Here is a 24767-nt window from a genome sequence, read left to right on the forward strand (position 1 = left end):
AAATATTTTAAAAGAGCATGGGTGAGGTAAAAGGGATCAGCTGAAGCTATCCCCCTGATACTATCAGAGATCCCACACAGATCTAACAGATAACTGTACTATCTTCAGTGCTGGTGTACTCTACTGAAGCACACCCCACCCTTCTGAGATTCCAGGAGGGTATCTGGGTGGATGGGGAAGGGATGTCAAATGAGCATCAGAGAAGATTGTACTGACTCAGTGGGAATGGTTTCTCTTCCTGTCTTTTTTGGGGTTGCTATGCTTGGTCTTAACTAATTTCCTTTGAGAAAGGAGTGCTCCAAGGCTTGTGTGGCATTTGCATTTCCCTGAGGTTCTGGTGTGATCCAAGGTCAGGTTCCACACTGTTTGGGAACCAAGAATACATCTATAATAGGAAGAGATGAAGATAGTAATAATATGTCCTGCAAACTCAGCCTTAGAAATGTCAGTTTGATCCTTAATGATTGATCTCAATCCTTCATTACATGGGAAGAATAGTTAGCAATAGTCATCTTTGTGACAAACCATGACTACTGATCCATTGATCTCAGAATCAATACTTCATCAAGAGAGTCAATAAATCCAATAAGAATATTAAATATGATTATAAAAATTAAGGATGACTGATAGATATTCCTACAATAAATATATCCTTATATTCATATAATAACATATATTATATATTATTAATAAATAATAAATGTATCCTTAAAAAGTTGGATTTTTAATCCAGTTAAATGGATTTTTTAAGTTGATTTTGTATTTTAAGGCCCTGCTATCTAAATTCTTCTACTGTTACTCCTTTGATAAAAAAAAAAATCTCTTCATAAGATAAATCATTCTGCTGCCTAAATTCTGTGAATCCATATTTTCCTAAGTTAGACTATGTTAAAAGCAGACCATAGAAAGGCCCTGTTTTTTTTAACATCAAAATAAAAGAATTCAAAAATAATATATTTCTTACCTTCCTCCCTCAATCTTTTCCAAGCTCAAGGTACGGGAAAATGTCTAATATGTGCTAAATAGTGTTCTTATGGATCTGTCATAATTAAAGCACCTCAAGGATTTTAATACTTTTTTACTTTGGGTCGGGCCAGTGACTCTCCCTACCAGCTACATGAGCTATTGTCTCAAACCAAACCTAACCACCACATTCATTATTCCCAAGAGCACTATTCTGACAGATCTCATTAATTTTTACAAGGTCTTGACCCATAAGAATAAATGGTCTATGTTTCAATGTCTAAGTATGCACATAAAGAGAGCAGAAGTTTAACTTAAGTAAGCTCAGACCCAAGAAAGAAAAGTGTTGAAAGGTAATAGATTTTCTAGGTCCCTTATTTCTGAAAACTTCCAAGCCAATAAAGGGTAGACTGAGAGTCTTTCCATCATTAGACATCTGTTTCATTGAAAATAAAGCACAAAGAATCATAAAATGCCATTGTTAATCTTCCTTATATATACTAATATTAACATGAGAGAACCCTTTCTTGTGCTGGCTCAGTCTTAGTTCATTATCATTCTATTCAACTTGAGTTGGAATGAAAAGTGGTTAGAAAATTCAGATCTGCTGTGTACTTCCCCCCACTATCACCCCCAAGAAAAAAAAGGTCTATATTTGGTCTTTACTTTCTGCTTTAAAGGGAGATAGAGTCTTTAAAGATTAGAGTATAGGATCTAATGAAAACTTGTCCAAGAATAAAAATTAAAAGAATCAGAAAAGTTGAGCAAACTTTTATGACAGAAGTCCTTGAATAACGATTTCAGCATACTTCTGTATAAGCTATATTTTTTTTCTTTCTTGACTAAGAAGTATAAAGAAATGTGAAAGTCCTTTCATCAAGCTAAAAAATACAGCTAGGCAATTATTCATAGTAATGAGGAATATAGTTACATAAAATCCAGAGATAATCAATTCATCAATGTCATTTAAGTCAATAGAATTAATTTCTTTTTCCAACTAACTACTAGCAACTAGCCAAGCCCACTTTTGGTCATTTGTTTTCCTCCAGAAAAATTTCTAGCTTATAAAAACTTATTAGTTATTAATATGATTAGAAAGTTTTATCATAACTTTGTAAAGATAGTGGTCAGGATCTTGGGATGTGATAAAATAGGATATAAGGCATAGCCATATCCCACAGAGACAGATTTCATCATCATCTTCTATCATTTCAGAGATAATCACAAGGAGGAGCAAGAATTTACAATATGAACGAATTGAAGTTTATACATATTGAAGTAAATAGAACATGGAGAAAAAAGTGGGAACTCAGAGAGCAATTTATAGAAAAACAATATCATAAAGAATAACTGAAAGATTGAAAAACTGTGTTTAATGCAATGATCAATTATGAGTACAAAAGATAAAATGGTGAAACATGCTACTCATCTTCTAAAAGAGAGACATGATGGTCTCAAGGTGCAGAATATGGCATGAATATAAACAGTATAGAATTTATTTTGTTTGATGATACTTATTATTTTATAAGTATTTTCCTTTGTTTTGTTTTTCAATTTGAGGGGATGAAGAATTACAGAGTCAGCAATAGAGTATCAAGAAATGAGTAGAGTAAGAAAGAAATGAGAGTTATCAAAAGACTTTAATGCAGCTAAAAGGAAAGCATGACAGTTTCAAAAGTTTCTTAAATTAAATTTATCTTATATTTAAGAGGAAAAAACTGCATGAAACAGGGATTCTTGATTTCATATGCAACCTCTTCTATTCTATACAGTTTTTTCTCATTGGTTTTTTGTTCATTTCAGTTTTAAAATATTTTTAAAGGAAGTATTAATATATGGCAATTGGAGATTTACAAAACAAGGAGCTAGAGAACATGGTAATATGGAAAGAGTTATGGTTATAGTATGTACTAAAATATGCATTTGCATGAGATTGTAGAGTTAGAAGACTCAGAGCAGAATAAATATAGTGCAGTGCTTGGAAACTGGGTCAGTGAATTTGAGATCTGAAAACAGAGAGAGTGGGTGTTAATGCAGCTGAGAACTTGAACCCCACTAGTATATTTGAGAAATAAATTGTGTTTAGATATTGACCTACAAATATAAATTGTGTCTGAAGTTTAGGAGCAAGATCCAGCTAGTAGTATTCAGCATACTTTATTACAATAGGAAAGTAAACATTGATGGAGTCGTATAAGGTCAAATTCTGTCTAGCACTCAATATCTCAGATATGGTGCAGAGGGAGAAGCTATATGGCCCAGAGTATTGTGTGTGTGTGCTTCAGCAGTAATAGGGAAGTTACTTATTTGAAATTGTTTATTATTTTAGTGAGAAAGGCACCATGAAAGAATTGGACAAAATTTACTGTATTTTAATCACAGTGACTAAGAACCTGAGTAATACTTCATAGATGCAATATAGCATACAGGAAACTTCCAAGGTGATTCTGGAAAATGATTGGTAAAAAGTCATTTTCCCTAAAAATTAAATAATATATACTTGGGTATTGAACTTCTAAACAGACATTTAAGTTTTGTCTATCAGTTAATAGAAGTTATCTAGTATTCCAAGTAAGCCAAACCACAACATGAAGGCAATTTCATCATGGATTAATATAATATCAACAGATAAAGCTTATACTTTTCATTAAATAACAACCTATACATCAAGCCATGCTTTGGTGAAATAACTATTCTAGTCAGCGCATCAGTCATCCTCACTTTAGAGGGGCAGAAAGCCAGAAGAAAAGCAAATAAAGGCCAAGAAGTAATGGTGAAGATTAGGGGGCCATCTACCCACTAATTTTGGTAGAAACTTTGACAATAGCCTTGTCAGAACTGCCAGCACTTCATAAAGCTCACGGTGCTTCTAGCCTGGAAGCTGCCAGAGACAAGGAAACCAGACTGACTGAAAAATAACAGTAATTTTAATAGGACCTTCCCCTCACCCCCTCTTCCCAATATTCTCCTTATTGATTGCTAGTACAGGAACTGCTCCAACACAAAAGTATCAAATGAAGTTAAGTCTATAATTCCATTTCATCTTGAAAGGAATGATAAGCTGACAGGGTTAAATAACCAATCAGGAAGTATTTATTGAGTATTGACAATATACCCAGAACTGTGACTAGGCACCATGGAAAATGTTGTAAAAAGAGAGATACTTTCCTAAACTTTAAAAGTAAGGGATCAAATACATGTGGAAATCAGAAGGCAAAAGTTAAGTTGTGGGGCTAAAGTTGCAATAGGAATTATCAACAGTAATTAGCATTTACATAGTGCTTTAAAGTTTGCAAAGTGCTAGATATGTTATCTCATTGGATCCTTACACTAACTCTGGGAGGTAGGGCTAATATTATCCCAATTGTACAGATGAGGAAACTGAGAAAAGTACAGAAAGGTTGTTTTATCTAGGATCATACATCTAGTAAATCACCTATATACTAGAGGGATCTTGCTGTTATTATTCCAGTTGTGTCCAACTCTTCATGTCCCCATTTGGGGTTTTCTTGACAGAAATATTGGAGTGGTTTGCCATTTCCTTCTCCAGATCATTTTACAGATGAGAAAACGGAGGCAAAAGAGTAAGAGACTTGCCCAGCATCATACAGCTAGTAAGTGTTCAAATCGGAACTCATGAAGATGTTTTCTGGATTCCAAACCCAGTGGCCTCTCCACTATGCCATTTAGCTGCCCACTAGAGGGATATTAATCTGTAAAATAAGAGATTTGATCTGGGTTAGTGGTTCAGAGAAGGATCCTAATTTCTAACATAAGTGTGGGATCTAAAGTAAAAGTTCTTAACCTTGTGTCCATGGACTCCTTGAATACACTCCAAAAAGTTTGTGAATTTGGACAAGGGAAAAATTACCTCTTGATTTTTATCAACTTTTACTGAAATTTGCCATTTTCTTCAATTATCGGAAAACATTCTTCTGAGAAGTCCATAGGAATCATCAGACTACCATGATAAAAAAGCATCATGTCTTCTTGTAGGTAACTTTGAATGTTTCATTCCAGCATTAAAAATCTCTTAGATTGATTTTGAGTATATTATATAGAAGTAAAAGACTATATAAAGATGTAGGTTTTAAAAGATAAATGGGATTTAAGATTTTAATAAGTTGAATTTCTAGACAGATCCAAAGAACAAAGAACCAATTATAATATGAGCCTACAGGTTTCACATGAAAAGGAGAGCAATGGCTAAAGAATGAGGTTTTTGAAACAGATTAATACCTAGAAATATAGAATTCTATACCTTAGGGATTGGAAAGTCAGTTCATATGTGAAAGCCTGGTTTTTATTAAACATTGGTACTTGAAATAAAGTGGGGAAAAGTAGAATGTCCTTTTGTTAAACTTCATATGTCACATCTAAACAAGTAAAAACAACTCTGGAAAGCTGTCAAAAGCTGGTCCAAATCTTCATGATCCCATGGACTATCCTGTCAAGACGGTTTTCTTGGCAAAGATACTCGAGTGGTTTGCCATTTCCATAGCAGTGGATTAAGTGACTTGCCCAGGGTCGCACAGCTAGTGAGGATCTGATGCTATAAGTGTTCCTTACTTCAGGTTCAGCACTCCATTCACTGAGCTACCTAGCTACTTCCTCCTATCCTTCACCCCTCCTTGACATCTTTGGTTTTTTTTTTTTTCTTTTTTGGCTCATTTTGGTTCGATTCAACAATTTATTCAATGCCTACTATGCATATACTTTAACAGGAAATCAGGAGGATATTGCAAAGTAGTTAAGACACATGCCCTCAGGAGTTTAAAATCTAATTAGGGAGAGAAACATTGTACACACAGAAATGTGAGTTACAGTAGATGTATAGTAGAATCACTAAGGGAATTGCCCAAAAGTAAGAACTACAGAAGTTCAGAGGAAGAAGAGATCATTATGGACAGGATGGATCATGGAGGCCTCCTGGAGAAAGGTAGGACTTAATTTGACCCTTGGAGAAGTTGTAGGATTTCAGTTGCCAGAATAGCCTTAATTCAAATGAGAATTCATAAGGTGTGTAAAGTCAATAATGCAAAGTCAAACCTGGCTGGTACTGAGAGTTCCATAAGAATAGAGGGAGAGGTAAGTTGGGACCCTGTTATAAAAAGTATTAAAGGTCAAGCTAGGGTGCTGATTTTATCCAATAACTAATGAGTTGTTATTCAGTTGTATCCAACTTTTTGTGACCCTATCTGGGGTTTTCTTGGCCAGTATATTAAAACTATTTGTCATTACTTCTCCAGCTCATTTTATAGATAAGGAAATTGAGGTAAACAGGTTTAAGTGACTTGTCTACGGTCACACAGCTAGTAAGCATTTGAGGCCAGTTTTGAATGCAGAAAGATAAATCTTCCTGACTCGATATAAAACTCTACCCACTGAGTGATCTAGTGCCCCCAAGTAGTGAGTAGCCATGAATTTTTTTTTAATTTTTGTTTTGCTTTGTTGTTTTTATGTGATTTTATTTTCTTTTTTTTGGGGGGGGAGGGGCAAGGATGCAATACTTAATTGCAAAGGTAGGATACTACACTACTTATCATATAAGATTTTTTAAAAATACATTGATTAGTTCAACTTAGCTATTTTTTTTTGGTTATTCTTTGTTTTACAAGGAGAAAAGTGATTTATTTTCCAGGAAGGGAAAGTGATATGTTGGGAAATGAAGATGATATAAAGATATATGGTCTCAATTTCTTTTTATGAAGAGGAAGGGATATGATGAAAGTTAGATTTTTAGGCATACTAATTTGACAAGGGTGTGCCAGGAAGACTAACATAGAGAAAAAATTCCTGTTATTTAGTCTTATCAGTCATGTCCACTTCTATGTGACCCCATTTGGAGTTTTCTTGGCAAAAACATTGGGGTATTTTGCCATTTCCTTCTTTAGCTCATTTTATAGATGATGAAATTTAGGCAAACAGGGTTAAGTGACTTGCCCAAGGTCACACAGCTACTAAGTGTCTGAAACCAGATTTCAATTCAGGAAGATGAGTCTTTCTGACTGCAGGCTCAGCACTGTACTCACTAGTCCCCTTAGCTAAACCAGCTAAGACTGGTAGACAAGACCAGCTAGGAAACTGCATCACTATGGCTGGGATTCCTGGGCATTTCAAGGAAAAAGACTTCTAGTAGGTCTCATAAATCAGAGTAAACTTATGTCAGGTAGTAGTATTTCTTCTAACAGCTGACAAAGCATGAAATATCAAAAACAGAGGGAGAGAAGGGAAGAGAATCTGATAATAGTTCTTGAGGAAGTTAATACGGTCTAGTGGGAAGAAGGGAAAACAAAGTCCAGGTTTTTAGTCCCAGGGCATAGATACTGGGGTGGTTTGCCATTTCCTTCTCCAGTGGATTAAGTTTAGAAGAGGTTAAGTAACTTGCAAGGTCACATAGCTAGTAAGTATCTAGGGACAGATTTGAACTCAGTTATTCTTTACTCCAGATCCATCACACTGTCCACTGCACCATGTTCTGGAAGAAAGCTAAAACTTCTAAGTACCATAAGCCTGGTAGCATTTAACTATTAGTCGACTGTCTTTTTTTAACAATGCCAGAATTAATAAATATTGAGGGAAAACTGTGAAGGTGTGTGAAAAGGATAAAGATACAAATAGAATGCTTATTTATAAATGACTAAGAGCTAACAGGATATCAGAATCAGACTTTAAAAATATTTAGTTAATTTAAACAAATATGCATTTAGTGTCTACTATGTGCAAAGAATTGTTCTTGTTATGAGAGACAGAAGGACAAAAATATTTGACAATGTTACAAAGGATTTTCAAGCAAAAGATGGATAATCACATTAGCTGGAAATATTGGGAGGAGGGGACATTTTTGTCAAGGTACAGGTTGGACTCGACAGCTCTATCTCTGAAATTTGGTTATTTGGTGAAATTCTTGAACATTGATATCCAATATTATAGAAGATGTCACTGGATAATATTCTCCCTCCAACTTTTGGGAGGCAATGTGCTCTAATAGGGAAAGTACAGCAAGGCAGGAGGTCAGGAGATTTTTATTCTAAAGGCACTTTCTAGTTATTTGGTGCTGATTAAGTCACTTAATCACTATGTGCCTATTTCCTCATCTGTAAAATAATAGCATGCACCTCCAAGGAGTGATGTGAGAATCAAATGAGACTTTTAAAGTTCTTCTCAAACCTTAAAATATTATATAATGTTAGATATTTATGTAGGTAGGTGACAGCTGTAACGGTGCTCATTCCCGTTGACCATGGTGGTCATATCATCATATTCCTGTTTCTACCACCAAAAACTTGTATAAATTTAGGGAATTCATTCACTCTTCCTTTGGTCTTTAGGGTCTTTGACCTCTAGCCCTAAGCCTGCACAGGATGGCTGCCCTTAAAATCATATCTCTCCAGTCAACTTTATGGAATACTTGGGTGGTCTTGCTGGCCTCCTTCCAATCAAAGCTTTTATTCTTTTCTTTAAATTTGTGGATAAGAGTTTTATTTGTTGAATGCTAGCAATATGTGTTTATCTTTCTTGCTTTGTCCTGGATTAAAAAAAAAACCAATTATTGTTTTAAAGAGTTAATGATGTTTTCTGAGCATACTTTGAATATAGGAACTCATTTTTTTAATGTCATTAATTACTATAATTATTCTAGGCTATATAATCTGATATTTATTTCCATGCCCTTTTCCAGGATGAGATGATTAAATGGGAAATTTAGTTTCTATTCCAATTCTTTAAAAAGTTTTGATATCAACATCTTTAAAGATTGAGTTCTTTATAATTCCAAACCATTTTTTTGCTAATTTCATAAAGTCTTAACAGGAATTCTCAATACCACCACCACCAACAATAATTATATTCTTTTTATATATTCTTTAAAATCTTTATATTTACAGAGATGATAAGAGCATAAAATATAAGTGAAATGAACCTTATTAGTTACCACTAATCATGTTTCAAATGGGGCTTTCCTTAACCTCTTAAATGCTTTTCAATACCTATGAGATGTTTGCATCAATATCCTTGATGGCACATCAATTGTTACTGACTGCTGGAATTGAATTACATTAATAGTTTTCTTGACCAGAGAGTTTCAGTCAGATCAGACTATAGCTATATTGGATGTCATGCACACTAAGAGAAATTGCAATGATTCACACATTTCTGCTTATGTGTTAAATAAAACATGTAGCAGATTTTTCAGGACATTGTGGACATCACAATAGGAAAAAAAATTAAAAATTGAAGTTTTAATGAAATTTGCTTCTTTCATAAACCAAGGCTCCTTGGACAGTTGCTAGTATGTCATATGTCCTGGAGGAATTTATGACCATTATTTTGGTATATCACAAAAAGAAGCAATGATGTTTATCTATCAAGAAGCAAGAAGAGGAAAAGGTGAGATTAAAGGGTTATGCTTGGGATAAAAGTCTTCTATTAGTAAAAACAGAAGTTCATCTGTCAAGGTTAAAGTCAAGAGCCCAGAAAAAAATAATGCAACAACTTTAGTAATATATTTTGGTCTCACATTTTGATTTTCATGCATGATATTGTATTTCTTCCTTTGATTCCTATATATAATTCAACTTCAATATTAAGTACTATGAACCATAAGGAAACCAGAACATTTAAGGGCATTATTTTTACAAGGAAAATGCAAGCAAGTGAAAACTTAGTCAAAAACTTGAATGGAGAATGTTTAATAGGGACTCAAAAAGAAAATGATTATCATTGGAAAAGTTACTCTACATCATTCCCCATTTTTAGAGGCATCCTGATGGCTCAGGGGATAGACTGCTGGACCCGTAGCATTTGGCCCAATGATGCTGAAATCAAAGAGACTATAAATCTATTCTTGAACCCTACCTCACTGTGTGACCCAAACTCTCTCTGAAATCATTTACCTCTGCCTCAGTTCCTTCATCTATAAAATGGGGACCAAGCCTGCCTCCCAGAGTTGTTGTGAAGATGAAATGAAATATTTGTCAAGTTCTTGGCAAACCTAAAAGTTCTACATAAATATATATTAGCTATTATTGATACTACTTTATTCCTGTCTTTTGACAGGGAGTTCATCCTCTGTCCATTCAACAAAATACTCATTATATGTTCAAAAAGGGAGCAAATTAGTGTTCTTTCATCAAATCTTTCTTAAATAGGCCTCTATGAACAAAAATCACTCAAGTGAATATTAGGGAAACCAGCTTTAAAAGAAAATAGCTAAGAGGAAAATGACAGACAGGTAAGTGGTATAGAGGATAGAACACTAGTCCTGGAGTCAGAAAGACCCGAGTTGAAATCTGAGCCAGACACTTATGTAGCTGTGTAACCCAGGACAAGTCACTTACTCCTGTTTACCTCAGTTTCCTTATCTATAAAATGAATCGGAGAAGGAAATGGCAAACCATTCCAGTATCTTTCCCAAGAAATGGGGTCATAAAGAGTCAGACAAGACTAACTGACAAAAAATAAAATAATGGGAGAAATTAGTAAAAGGAAGATGTGTGCAACACATACATCAGCATTATGATTTGATTATTTATTCTCATTTCATTTTTCAATGGAGAAATGGAAGCAGTGAAACTAAATGGCCCAGGACCCAGACTAGAAGCTAATAAAATATTTTATTCCCCAGAAAGGTCTTTTCTTTCCATATTCTAGTTTTTGTCCCTGATTTTTCCTCCATGTTCCTCTTTTAGAAAACAAATGATGTTCTTTTATCTCCATATTTCCATCTGAATGTCTCTTTAAAAATTACCTCAAGGGAGTCACCCATCCCTCTACTCCCTCTTTACATCTATGAAATTTACTGTAACATACAGGGAAGGCTTGGATTGACTTGTTCACCCCTTTATTTAATTGGTTTTCCCTCATGCTATCCATATGGCAGGAAATAATAAAAAATATATATTCTCTTAAGATTTATAGAGCATCAAAATATTGATTCTACATACTAGTCTTCCTAGTGACATACTCTTTAATGACAGGGTATCTCAAAAATCTTTGTGCAGAGTTTTTATAATAGCTTAAAATAAACTCTAATGATTTAAAGCTGCACAAAGACTTTTTGGGCTCCCTATATTCCAGAATTTTTGCTTATCTTTTAAGTTTTTTGATGGACAGCTAAGATCAGTTTCTTGTTTTCTCCCAAACACAAAGAATAAGGAAAACTTAATCTAGGCCATTGCTGACTTCTGATTAAAAATGCAATATCACCCCAATTCAGTTCTCCAGTTCATTATCTATTCGAGATTGTCTTGAAACAATTTTTATTTTTAACAAAAAGATACATGGAGAGTTTCATCCACAAATTTAGATACTTTATGAGGGAAAAAATAAGAACACCACGCCACCATGGAAATTGGCATTACTGTTGTGGTACTCAGTGATAGCACATAAGACTCTTAGAAGAGTCTTTGAAGCCTTAAAGTGCTTCAAGTTAAAAATCACTGCATGAAAATCAGATTTCCTTTGGGCAATCAACTCTGCCAACTTTTCTAAGATGTCAGGTTCTTTTAATAAAGGAACACAGAAATAAAGATATTCCTTCTCCTCAGTGTCTACTCCCTGGGATTATATATGCATTTTGTCCATCTAGATATTTTCCTATTGGGTAGTATTGCTAAGATATAAACAAAGCAGACTTAAAACAGTGAACATGAAGGACATTCATGTAAATGAATTCATGTATAATGAATAACTAGAACTTTGAATTCATCAAGTTCTCATTATCCAAATTGTTGATAAATGATAACTTTGTTAACATTGGAATCTTTTGGTCTGAGTTTGGAAAAGCAGGAAAAACTATAGAAATGTGTTATTCTACATATAGCATCACCACTTCAGCCTATTGTAGGGCTTCCCATGACCACTCTGGAGATGAACAAGTGCTATATAGTCAATATGATTTGACCATGTTGCCGATACATTTTAATACAAAAGAAATGAAAATTTCAGGGATACCTATCATTTGGAGAATAGTTGAATGGCATATTGTGATGAAATACTATTGTGCTATAAGAAATGATGAGCTCATTTGTCTTACATAAAGTACTGGAAAATTAAGAAGATTAAGGAAGTTATGGTCAGACAAACAGGATATGAGCAGAGGCAGGTTCTGGCATTTCTGGGCCTTCTATCCTCTGTTTCAGTGTCTCATGGAATAAGTACCATTACAAAAATGTTCTGGGAAAGCACTAGGTATATTCAGAGAAACAATAAATAAATAAACTAGTTTGAATGTAATACAAGTGTTCAAGGATACACAGAATTAAGAACAAGTAGGGTTCTGGGGCAAAACAACTGGAAAGAGCTCTTTTCCATATAAATTCCTTTTAAAAATTCCTTCATACTTATGATTCATAATAAATTACACTCAGATTAATTTTCAAATAAAAATGCATAATAGTTTTTGTTCCATTATAGAGAATTTCTAACCGTGAGCAAGATTTGGAGCCACACAAAGCTGAGCTCTTTGGTACAAGTGGAGCCTTTGGTGTTACATTGATCTACCTCTTAATATAGGGGGGGTAAGAGACAAGGGGGAAAAGAAGCTGTGTGCCTCTGGGAATTCTTCTTTGGGAATGTCATAGAAGATTTTTGAGCACTGTGTGTCAACTATCTAATCACAAATTTAAGGATCACTCATCTTTAGGAATCTAAGCTTTGTAGTTATTACTCTGTCAGGATTGGTGTAGAATTCTCTTTCAGAATGCTATCATTCTAAACTCAGTAGAATGCTCTAAGATCTTTATTCTGAAATTCAGCCAATTGACAGAGGACATTAAAATATATGTATATCTTTACCTCCTCCTCCAACCCTGCTGTCAAACTAATGTAAATTCAGCTCCACACAAGCTGACTATCAACACTGAGCATGTCCATGTATCAAGAAATTAGCCAACTACTACTCAACTGATAGGTCAGGATTATGTTGCCCAAAAAGGTGAAAATGAAGGAAATATAACTGTAATTTAGCAGGGTGAATTATCTAGTGATGCAATGTTTCCCTGGGGTATATCCCAGACAGCTATATTTGGAACTGAGTGACTCCTCACTCCTTTACTATTCTTTCTCTTTCTGTGTCTCTGTGTGTGTGTGTGTGTCTCTCTCTCTGTGTGTGTCTCTCTCTCTGTCTGTCTCTCTGTCTCTCTCTGTCTTTCTGTCTCTCTTTGTCTCTGTCTTTCTGTCTCTCTCTGTCTCTATCTTTCTCTCTCTCTTCCCCTATCCCAGCCTCTCCTACTCCCTTACTAGCTCATATTGAATTTCAAAAAACTGAATATTGGAGGAAACTTGACAGAGCCATCTAATTTCTGGATTTTTTTTACCTTGAAATCTGTCATGATGTCAGTTTCCTGCAAATGCTTGCAGCTGTAGTCTAATCTCAGAAAAGAGTTGAAGCAATGTAGTTAATCTTTCCAGAAGCTCCAAATGGGGGCTCAACTTTGTGGATATTGGAGATATTGATCATCTATAATCTTTGTGGTTAATAGCATTTTTATTCTTGTCAATTAAAGTATTTTTTAAAGTTTTAATCTTTTTTCAACATTTCTCAGTCCTTATTACCTGTCCCCTTCCAAGAATTGATTCCTTCCAAAACTGAAGAAAACCATAAGGACATCCAAACATCTATTCTCCTTTTTGTATACATTACTTGATTCTTTTTAAAAACAGCAAAACAATTTCAAGACTGTTTCACTGGAAAATTGTGAATCTGCCAAGTAACTTTACTATGATCTAATTTATCTATGAGTAAATCAGGAATAATTGTGCCTGGGTTCCAGTTTCAATTGTACCACTAAGCATCTATGAAATGTTAGGTAAATTATTTAACTGTTCTGAGCTTATTTCCTTCTATGTAAAATGGAAGTCTTGGTTGTGATAAAAGGGTCAGGTTGTAATAGTCTCCAAGATCCCTTTCAATAACAGAATTTAACAATTCTATAAGGTTAATATGTCCAAACTACTTTACAGTAGTATTGAGACAGATTAAGGAGCTAATTAAAGCATTTATGGATCTTTGGAATTTCAATAGACAATAAAAGATTATTACTCTTTGTTTCTTAGCCTTTCTTTTTTCTAAATCTTTATAACAATATTAAAATTATGAAATTTTATAATTTAAAGGACCTCTGACATCACACATCACTACACCAAACTCCCATTTCCAGTTCTAAAACCCCTAGAAATCTATATAAATTTTCATGCAGTCATACCTTGTGTCCCCAACTTGATTTTAAGTTGTTTTGTTTTTGTCTTTACTTGTATCCCTAGAACTTAACCCAGTGTCTGACACCTAACAGTTGCTTATTAAATCCTAATTGTTGGTTGGATTCTAAAAATCTTCCACTCTTTTCAGTGCACAGTCACTACAAAGTAAGAGAAGTCAGGATTACAGACAGAACTGATGCTAAAAAAAAAAAAAAAAAAAGCCTAACTTCCCATAGACAGAGCACACAGGGTAGCTCTATAATTCCCAAGGATTGTAGGGGAAGGTTGCTCACTTAAGGTTATTATTACTGTTTGCTCAGGTATGAATCCTGTCCATTTCTATTAATTTGGGAAAAAAAGTTCATGTTTTAAACCTTGTGAACTCATATCCTTGCAAAGGAGCTGATGGCTAACTAAACTTTATGGGAATGTCAGATACTGAATTAGATAGGGGCAAAAAGAAAAGTAAAAGGTGTCTGGTGCCTTTAATGTCAACATATGATCTCTGATAATTGTATTTCTTTGTTACTCCCATAGTACCTAACATCATATCTTTTTTTTCCTCTTTTTCTTTAATATTATTTTATTTTTCCAAATACATGCAAAGGTAGTTTTCAGCATTTACCTTTGCAAAACCTTGTGTTCCAAAATTTTTCTCCCTCTCACCCCCCCTCTCAAAGACAGCAAGCAATCCAATAGAGGATTTAGGTTTAACCTAAAACATGTACAATTCTTCTAAACATATTTCCATATTCATCCTGCTGCACAAGAAAAGTCATATCTGAAAGGAAAATGGCATGAGAAAGAAAAAAAACAGGCAAACCAACAAAAAGGTGAAAACACTATGCTTTGATCCACATTCAGTCTCCATAGTTCTCATTCTCTCCCTCCCTCCCTCCCTCCCCCTCTCTCTCTCAATCTCTCTCTCTCTCTCTCGATGTGGATGCCACCTTCTAATCACAAGTCTATTGAAATCAATACCATATCTTATATAGAAAAGACATTCAAAAATTTCTGAGTAAACTTGAAAGAAACCTGGGAATATGACAATATACATGGAAGACTGAGCAGGAATGGTAGCAAGAATGGCACAAAAACCTGGACCACGAGAATTATGAATGTTTGACTTAAAAGGTCTTGTATACACCCTATCTCCTTTACCTTATCATATACACCCTTCAAGAAAGGGTCAGTTTTGTTTTTGCCTTTGAATCCCTACTACCTAGCGTGGTGCCAGGAACATGTAGTCATTTAAAATAATGAATGAATTGAGGTGTTTGAGAATTTAAAGGCCATTCAGAATGATAGTTGAGTTTAAAACATCAGATTTACATACATACATACATACATACACACACACACACACACACACACATACACACACACACATAATACTAGATGGTAACCAAGCTTCTCTGAGATAACAGCACCAACCCACTAGCTCCTCAGTACAGTTATATGATCAGTTTTTTCCACCACCTCCTATCTTTCCCCTCAGAAAGATCAGGCATATGCTATACTGCCATGTCTTTTTCTGTCTTACACACTAAGCACCACTCAGTGAATTTTATCACAGGCATTCTCTTTTACACATGTCCCTCTATCTTCTAACTCTTGCTCAATGATCCACTGATAATTTTTTTTAAATCTCCCTCTTTGTCAATCATATTCTTCCTATATCTTGATTTGTGAGCCAAAATTTAAAAAATTTCAAGAATAGTTAATAAACTTGAATGGTGCTAATGACAAACTAAGTATGTAATACTAATTTCACTTCAAAATTTAGATATATTAAGCTAATACCATCAATCTCCAAAGCTTTTGGAAAGTGCCAGATTATTTCACAATCTCCATAAAAGTTTTTAATTCTTAATTTTTACTTAAGTGAACTTGGATTTCAAGCATTCAAGAAAATTATTAAATTATTTCTTGTTTGATTTTATTATTTTTGTTATGTGTTATTACTAGTATTGCCACAGTAACACTTTTTTTTTTGCTAGTTTTCACTGAAAATATACAGTTAGTCAGATACATTATAGTTTAAATAGACCATTCTGTTACTCTGATACTCAAAAACTTCAGTGTCTTCCTAATGATTTTGGGGAAATACAAATGTCTCAGCTTTGCATTAAATTTCTTCACTGCCCAACTACAGTCCACCTTTCCACAATTATTTCACCCTATTCCCTTTAATACATTTTGTTTTCCATTCAAACTGGTTTACTCACTGTTTCTCAAATGAACATTGTTCATGAGGCTTTCCCTGATTGTTCCATAATTACCTTGTATTATTTAAAGTATATGACTTGGACTAATTTTCATTTTGGTCTTTGAATATCACCATTCCCATCATCTAGTATAATGCCCCACACTTATAGACATTTAAATGATAATTGAATTAATAGTGGTTCAATTGAATGAACTAACCTGAAAATTTACAGACCATTGATAATAATATTTTCAGTTCTGAACACCTGATTTATAGATAGATTTTGGGAACACAAATGATTTGGCAAGTTGGAGTCTACCTTATATAAGGTATAAACAAAGGCAGCTAAAGAGTCTTGATTCTATGTTTTGAATTATGTGCCTTCCCTGTCTTCCTAATACAAGTCTCAAGAAAAAAATAGAAATTTTGACAGAGCCTCCTTAGGCTTAATGGAAAGAAAATCACTCTTTTCCAATCTGTGTTAATGACCCTTCAATACCTGAGTAAACACTATGGGTAATTTAGGTTATAGTTTTCTGGGATCAGGCTACCTCTTAGGGTATAAAATAAGGATATCCACAAGTTGATAGTAGATGAAATTCTCTTACTTTAGAATCATAAATCTCTCAATTATCTTATTTTCCAGAAATAGTTGCCTTAGCCAAGAGCAAAGTAGCTAAATGGTGCCAGCCAAGAGCAAAGTAGCTAAATGGTGCCAGTTTGGCAGACGTTTTCCTGTGTTCATTCATGCCAGTAACTTCCTTTGTAAATTAAAAGCAGGCATGAATGTCCAACCTTTAACTTAGATCTCATAAACCTGGACTTCAGACCAAAAGAAATGAGACAGAGACAGAGACAGTGAGACAGAGAGACAGAGAGAAAGAGACAGTGACAGAGACAGACAGAGACAGAGAGAGACAGAGAAATAGAGAGACACAGAAAGACAGATGCAGAGAGAGACAGACAGACAGACAAAGGGAGACAGAGACAGAGACACAGAGAGACAGACACACAGAGTGAGAGACAGACAGACACAGAGAGAGACAGAGACAGGCAGAGAGACACAAACACAGAGAGAGACAGACAGACAGATAAACAGAGGAAGACAGAGAGACACAGAGAAAGACAGATAGAGGGAGAGAGAGACAGAGAGAGAGAAGAGAGAGAAAGAGAAGACAGACAGACAGAAGGAGACAAGACACAAAGAAAGACAGAGAGAGAGAGACAGAGAGACAGAGAAACAGAGAGAGACAGAGAGAGGCAGAGAGAGAGAGAGAGAGAGAGAGAGAGAGAGAGAGAGAGAGAGAGAGAGATCAACAAACTGCCACTGGATGATGGATCTCTTAAGCCTTTGAGCCAATAAATGTATATTGAGTTTGTAAAGTTGTAAATAATGTAAAGTCATATGGGACAGAATGAAATAATTGTCCAGTTTTTTCTTCTTTCAGAAGTCTGTAGATTTTGCGGGGGAGGGGAAGATTGTTTTTTTTTTTTAGTTTTTGTTTTGATTTTAAAAACAAAATTCATTAATTCAGAAAAAGTTGAGAAATATGATGGATACAGTGATTCCAGTATCCCAGAGGCTCCTAAATGTACTGGCAGCTGCCCACCCTCTTAAGCAGATACTAATAACTCCCAGCAGGTCTGACATATTTCAGAGACATACAGTTAGAAAAAAAGGATTGTTCCAAAAAGAAAATATTAAAAAGGAGCAGACTTTTTTGCAGGGAGGGTGGGGGTGTCTCCAGTTGTACCTCTGGAGAATGAGAGACAGTTTGAGTTTAATGGTGCATAGAGTTAGTAATTGATTAAATGGTACCCTGGTGGCCTTAGAGAGTCAGTGTCCAAAAGTGCCTGACATCCTCCCCCCCAGGGGTTCATGCTGCACTGAAATGATCTGGCTCAGTAACCATTCATAATATGCTAGACTGCAAAAACATAACTAAGAAAGACGATGTCTTTGCTCTCCAAGAATGCCCTCAAAGTAGGGAGAAAAAAAAAGGTTGAGTAAAAAACATTTGTAAATTAACTCCATCTCATAGATGAATAAATCAAGGCCCACTAAGGTTAATGGAATTCCACAGGGTCACACAGTAAGTCAGATGATTGAAATAATCCATGAAATCTGAGTTGCCTAACAGGCATCTGTAAAGCACTTAGTACAATGCCTGGCACATAGTAGGTGCTTAATAAATGCTTGTTCCCTTCCCTCCCTTGCTCAAGCTTTTACTAAAGGACCATACTGATTCCAGGATCCTTGTCTCTAATTCTGTTGTTGTGAATCTTTAGATGTCCACAGATTTTGTTGTAACATTGCCATAACATGACAAGAGTGGGCAGAGAGGGTTGGGTGTATGCTATGCTATTGCCAGAAGCAGTACTCTTTGACATCAGCTTGGACTTGACATTGTATCATTGAGACCTGCCTCAAGACAGGGACTGAGGAAGAAAAGGGAGCAGGGAGGCCAGGGGGGAGGAGGGCATAAATAGCCATAAAATGAAAGCTGGTATTGAAAAATCTTAGTCAGTGGACATACTAAAGCCAAACTAAAATCAGAAGATGGAATAGCATTACTTGGCACACAAGGAGACTACCAACCCAAGCAGGACGCTTGGGTTCTAGCCCTGGCTCAGTTGCCAGCTTGCTATATAACTGTGAGCAATTCACTTAACCTCTGTGGGACTCAGCTTCTCCATCTCTAAAATAGGCATAAGGAACACTCATCCTAGCTACCTCAAAAGGGTTTTGAGAAAATAAAATAGGATCATGTATATGAATAGAGTTCTTAGATAATTTTTATCAAAGCAAGGAATTATGTGCTCTACTAAAGTCCTATCCTGATTCCTCTGTAGGACATCAAAGTGAGTCTGAAGGACTTTACTAGAAACAGAAGTTCTAGAAGGAGCCTATCTATCAAAGTCTCAAGAAATCTGGCAGAGACATGCATTCTCAGAAAAATATGGAAGAGCACAGTAGAAGTCATCAACAATACTTCTGTCACTGATCTAACAACAGAGCATCATCCCCATGATATTGTGCCTTAAAACCTCCAGTAGTCTTCACACAATCAACTCAACAAGCAATACTCCAGAGAGGTACATAATTCAGGAGATAGAAGCACAAGCGTGTCAGTGAAAGACCAACCAGGTTTTTGGGTAGCCAGAGCTTCACTGCTATGACACACAGAAATCTACTCTACCTTTGATGGGTGATAGCACTATCAACTCAATAAATAACATCCAATTAGCAGCAGTCCAGACCATTCTATAATTCTATGGAATTATATAATTCTATTTTATATATAGAATTCTCTATATAGAATATATATATATATATATAGTTTGATGTATATAAACTGTACTCTCTATATATGCACATATATAGGTTCTATAATCTGTACTGTATATCTTAGCTATTGTTTGTTCTTTGTTTTGAAAAACATCAGAGGCTAAGGCCTAAACTTAGGGGTGAACTGTATTAAGAGAGGCAGAGTTGCACTAAGTCTCACTCTCTGTTCCTGCGTCATCAAAGTTGGGGGGCAGGACAAAAGTCAGGGTCACTGGCAATGGCCTGGGAGCAGTGGATGACTTCCTCATCTTTGTCATCTGACAAGCTCTAGGCACACCACTGGACCCAGCTGGCTCTGGAGGAGAAGGTGAGACAGGTGACCTTGCCCAGCCTTTTCTCCTTTAAATCCAACTCACTTGTCTGTCATGGTATCCTTTCCCTCACGTCATGGTTTTCTTTGACAAGGAAGGACAAACCACAAGCAATCCACAGCACCTGCTTTAGCCTTCATGGTCACTAGAACAAATCATTCTCATCGATGCATTTCACATGCTTAAAGCAGACATCCTCCAACTCGGCGACAGATCTGAGACCCGTTGGTTAGTTAGTTACCTTCAACTCCACTTAGCCCATCTGCTGTGAAGGTTAACTAGGATGTGTCTGATGCACATGCTACACTTTCTTGGAACCACAGGTGAGAGCTGAGTGCCAGGAAGACACCAAAGGTGGACCAGCAATAATAAGAAGGGCTCAGCAAGCCCCTACAGAGAGGTGCTAGTCCTCCGTGAACACCCCATACACCCCATCTCCTCTGATGACGAAAATATGTCTTCCAAGGACCAGCTCTTGTGAGTTTGGAAGAGGCTCATCACTAGAGGAGATGAAGTCTTTGACCCATAGAACTCACAAGGACATGCAGAGGGGTATATAATCCACATCTGTATAGAGAGTATCACATTGACAAAACCTTAGAACTGTGAAGTATTAAAGAATAATTATTACCTAATAATGATTTTTAACCATTTTTTCATTGCCAATAGTCCCTGATTTCAAAAAGCTCACCGTTTTTCCCCCTTATGATGTAACAATGGCATCCACAGAAAAGAACACAATCAAATATCGTTGTATTAAAAACTTGAAGATGGAAGAAACCTTAAAAGTCATTTAACACAATGCCCTTCCACCCTTTTTATGTAAAAACTGAAGTCAAGGGACTTTAAGTTGCTCAAGGTCACATAAGGAAAGAATATCAAAGGCAGAATTTGAATAGACACAATCTAATAAATAATTATGCCATAAAGTTTATACTATTGGCTAATTTTAATATGAAATAAAACATAGGAGAGAGAGCATACCACAACAACAAAATTATGCAATGATCAATTCTTATGGACATGGGTCTTTTTAACAATGAGATGATTCAGGCCAGCCCCAATGATCTTATGATGGAGAGAGCCATCTGCACTCAGAAAAAGGATTGTGGGAATTGAGTGTGGATCACAACAGGTTATTTTCACCTTTTTTGTTGTTGTTTCTTTGCTTTTTTTCTTTCTAAATTTTTTTTCCGTTTTGAATTGATTTTTCTTGTACAGAATGATAATTGTGGAACTATGTATAGAATTGCACATGTTTAACATATATTGGATTAACATATATTCCTAAGAGAAGGGGGGAAGGGAGAAAGGAAAAATTTGGAACACAAGATTTTGCAAAGGTGAATGATGAAAACTATCTTTGCATAAATTTTGGAAATAAAAGGCTATTATTAAAAAAAAAAGAATGAATTAAAAGATGTACACAAAGGGTAAGAGCCTTAAAAGTGTTGATGGCTTCAATAATTTAAGGGAACAAATTCCTTGAAGTTTTTTCCTGTTAGGTCTATATTTATTTGCATCCTTTAAAATATATGGGGATAATGTATCTAGGCCAAGTACATACTGGCATCAGAAACCATACTTGTAAGGATATTGCATTTTAAAGAGATTTGCAATGGAATCTTATATTCCACTTGTCAGTATAGATATGACTTAGAGAAACTGACAAAACTAATTTTTGCCAGATCCCCTATCTGTCAAACTTGCCATATCTATGAAGAAAGAAGCTACCACATTTTCTGCCAAGCAAACATGATTCTTTTTTCCTTTTTTTATGATAGTCCCTATGCCTATAAAATCCAAGTTGGCCACGTGATTTATCATGTGACTTCTCTACCCACGGCAGGGCAGCTATGAAGAATAAACATTTTAATGTGGTCTCATGCCAGCAGGTTGAGTGAATAAGTCCATTATGAACTTATATACTTAATAACTCAGTGGGGGCAATAATGGGGGTTGGGAAGGAAATAGCAGATGCCTGCTGGCAGCAGTTCTAGGGAGATATAGAAAGTACCCTAGAGAAACAAAGGAAGGGGGGGAATTCAAATTTAACTCATTACCAAATACAAATTCCATGAGTTGGAAGTTTACATAAAGGGAAAGCTGCAAATAAATGGGGCATTCTACAAAGGCTGTTAAAAGCCAATGTGTCACTATAAAGGTGCAATACAAAGAAAAAGACAGAGAAAGGACTGTACAGTAAACATACTAAAGAAAATACTCCTTGAGGAGAAGCTTCAAATTAACCAAAGCTATTTGGAAGCTGAATCCTCTAAATGCTGGCTTTTGTTCTATTTTACCCTGCAATTGACTGCTATATCAGCAGCTTAAACAAAACCAGAGATTTATTTTCTATAACTGAAATCTATATCTCTAGTGTTTGCAATTCAGAATTAAGAAAGATCCCATCAGACACAAGCAATACACACCTATATGTTATATAGATATATGTGTATAATATATATTAACATACTATAGCATACAGAGAATGTACATATATATATACTATATATGTGTATATGTATGTATATACACACACACACACACACACACACACACATGCACATATTTTTAATAGGGTGTATGGGGTATTCAATGAGGACTGGCAGATGAGAACACTTTGCTCCAATGGCCATAAAGGCAGCTGAGCACTTAGGTCTTATTCCCACATCAAAGATACCAAGGTCATCCACACATCCTGGGCCATCACCAGTTGTTCTGATTTTTGTCTTGCTACTGTACTTCACTCTGCTTTACTTAAATCCAATCCATGCATGAGCCAAGACATCACCCCATGATGTCATTGGTTCTCTTAGAAAACAGAAGATAAACAACAATTTGTATATGTTCATATATGTACATATACCACATATACAATGGAGATACAAACACACAGAACTTTTCATTTGCTGAGTAAGCGAAGCATAGCTTGGCCACATAACTATGACAGCATCATTACTAAAAACCAAAGCAGGTGAATATAGGGAGAACTATTAGAAAACTTCCTAGTTAGGGGGTCTGATGTACACTATTATTAATTCTAATGAGTTCAACTAAAGTCTTCTTTCTTTATCTTACTCTTGGCTGTCATAAAAACTGTCACAGAATGATAATCGTTTAAATATTACATACATTTTGGAATTTTGTCCCTTCTGTATTTTCCAGGTTCTATTTAACAAATAAATTAATAATAAAAAATAAGTTAACAAATAAGTCTAATTTGAACAGCCTTCCAAAGGCCCACCTGGACAAAAAAAAATAATAATTCTTGCAATGTGAATTTCCTGAAATCCTTAGGTCATTAAAAAAATCCTACCAAAATGAAAACCTGTTAACAGACTAACATTCATTTTTAATACATAACCAATTAACACATTACTGAGAATTAGTTTCTTGAGTTAGCCACTTTTCAGAGAATAGGACTCTCAGGGAATACAACATATATAGCACCTGTTTTCACAGGGTTAAAGGGACCTGGAAAGACTTGTAAAAGGAGAGGCCAAGCTCAAATTGAACTTAGTGCCCCATGGCAGATGGAGAATAACAGATACCTGAACAGTGAAATAGGGAGAAAAGAGAACCAAAGATAAACTTCATCTGCTTTGAGGCTTTTCCAAGAGCCAACCCTAATAACAAATGGCAATCTTTTACTATAATATTATAAACATAAACAATTCATACATTTACTTAAAATTCTTCCTCATTACTACATTAAGCACTGTTCCATCTTCAGCTAGACATAACATCAGTCTATGGGACACCAAAACATCCGGTCAGCTCAATCATCAGTACAAATTCAGTTGAGGAGCCAGATGTTTTCCATAGTTAACACCAAGTGATCAACTTACTAAATGCATTATTGGACTGACTGAACTAACCAGATGTTTTGGCACTGTGTAAATGTTAAGTGACCACTTGCAAACTGGCATGCTTATTATCTTCTTACTCACCAATATTAACATTTTACAAACAGCTTCAGTGGTGGAAACGTGCATATTTCCTAACCATCCCTATCCATACATCCACATTCAAATGAATTATATGCCCCCAGCAAGAAACCACACATGCCCACACAAATATATACACGTGTGTATATATGTAATGTATATATACTTATATACATTATTTAATATAGCATATACACACACATTATATGTATTTGTTTCTATTTAATCATTTTCATTCATGTCCAACTCACTGTGACCCTATTTGGAATTTTCTTGGCAAAGATTGGAGTGGTTTGCTATTTCTTTCCCCAAATCATTTTACAGATAAGAAAACTGTGTTAAACAGGGGTAAGTGATTTGTCTATTTGAACTCAGGAATGTGAGTCTTCCTGATTCTAATTCCAGTGTTCTATTTATTGTGCCACCTAGTGCTCACGCGTTCTCTCTCTCTCTCTCTCTTTCTCTCTCTCTCTCTCTCTCTCCTTCTCTCTCTCACACACACACACACACACAGAATTTTAATCAATACTGACAAGCAGTGTGCGTCTCTGTGTCTGTGTCTGTGTGTGGAAATGGAAAGAAGTGACATTAATATATACCCGTCTAATTTAATCTAAACTTGTTAGATAAAGGAGGAAGAAAAAGGAATCCCTTCCTCAACCAAAGCTTGAAGCATCCCCAGTACCATACCACTGCAAGAATAATAGTAAAAATAGGGATTGGGCTGGAATTAGGAACCAACTGGTTTAGGGGATTCCAAATGAGAAAATTCCCTCTACTTTTTG

At 35.4% G+C, this 24767-nt stretch overlaps 1 long non-coding RNA gene across 1 annotated transcript in view; it reads right to left on the bottom strand.

Moving 5' to 3' along the window:
- The window catches only part of LOC116422470, a 64793-nt gene that overhangs the window by 14420 nt on the left and 25606 nt on the right, over positions 1-24767 (bottom strand). The gene's annotated exons all lie outside the window — the stretch shown is intronic.

Source organism: Sarcophilus harrisii, chromosome 3 (assembly GCF_902635505.1).
Source record: "Sarcophilus harrisii chromosome 3, mSarHar1.11, whole genome shotgun sequence".
Taxonomy (NCBI): domain Eukaryota; kingdom Metazoa; phylum Chordata; class Mammalia; order Dasyuromorphia; family Dasyuridae; genus Sarcophilus; species Sarcophilus harrisii.